Source organism: Rhinopithecus bieti, unplaced genomic scaffold, assembly GCF_001698545.2.
Source record: "Rhinopithecus bieti isolate Rb0 unplaced genomic scaffold, ASM169854v2 scaffold_19954, whole genome shotgun sequence".
Taxonomy (NCBI): Eukaryota; Metazoa; Chordata; class Mammalia; order Primates; family Cercopithecidae; genus Rhinopithecus; species Rhinopithecus bieti.
The window spans coordinates 1-1,152 of NW_016849961.1; the positions used below are offsets into that span (position 1 = coordinate 1).

Consider the following 1,152-nt stretch of genomic DNA (forward strand, 5'->3'; position numbering starts at 1 on the left):
ACAGGGGCACTTGGCCAAGGGGGTGACTGGGACTGAACATCCTGCCCATGCTCCATGCTGAGCCGCATACAAAGTCCCCCCAGTATATTGTGGGGCCCTTCTGAACAGACATGGAGAGTTTCTGAAAGTCCCACATGCATGGGATTATTTTCAGGACCCCAGGTATGTGGTCTGCGCTGGTTCTTCTCACTGTGATTGTGGACTGAAGTACTCATTTAGTCCTAATAAGACCAGAGAAGTACATTGTGAGAGACGTGGGAAATGGCAGCTCACTCACTGTCTTGTGCATGTGTCTCCCCAGGGGCATTTTCAGATTTCTGCCATGTAGGAGATGCTGTTCGCCAAGTGAGACTCAGGTACTTTGGAGGATTCATTGCTGTGGCCAGGGAAAGCAGAGGACATGCAAAATTAATACTTCCCTTTCTATCTTCTAGGATGGATCTTTCCTATTCAGACAGCCACTCTGGCTTAAAGATATGTACAAACCTCTCAGTGCCCCAAGAGTAAATAACCAGGTAGAGAAGCTGCACAGGAAGTCATCTAATGAAGAGGAGATCCTCAGCAGGGACGCTGGGTAAATGATGGGCCCTCACAGTTCCCAACTAAAATGAGGAGGGGGTGAGAAGGTTAACTGCTCCTTTCAAGAATCAAAACCTTGGCATTATTATTCTTACCCCAGGGACAGCGAAGCCCCAACAGAGACTGGGGAGGAGAGTGAAGCCCAGTCATAGGAGAAGAAAGAGTGACCCCAGCCCGCCTCAGGCCTCCTGCAAAAATACATAGGATAAAAAACAACAAGGGTCATCAGAAAGAAAAGCAGGACTGAAGCCAGCGGTCCACACATCCACAGAGGCAGCGGGCAGAGGAAGCACAGGGCCTTCATTCCCTCCCTTGTTTCCCAGTCTTACTAGTCACCCAGACCTGAAAACATATCCTCAGGGGTAGAGATTTTACAGTTAAATACTGTTGTTCTCTTGTTCTGGGTGCCCTCTCCCTTGGTTCATCAAGCAGCAGTCATATAATACCACATACTTGACCTCCTGCCCACAGGCGAACTCCCACCTCCTGGCCCCTCTCATAGGATCACTGGGCCTGCCTGCACTGTGGGGCCAAGCCCCGTCTTTTCCCAAGCCCTCAAGCCCACGCATGAAT

At 50.2% G+C, this 1,152-nt stretch overlaps 1 long non-coding RNA gene across 1 annotated transcript; it reads left to right on the top strand.

Annotated features, from left to right (window-relative positions):
* The first annotated feature begins 244 nt into the window (after positions 1-244).
* On the top strand, positions 245-797 carry LOC108525208 (uncharacterized). Its single transcript, XR_001884231.1, has 3 exons — positions 245-356; positions 435-574; positions 680-797. It is a non-coding gene; the product is annotated as an uncharacterized LOC108525208 (long non-coding RNA).
* Positions 798-1,152: the final 355 nt, after the last annotated feature.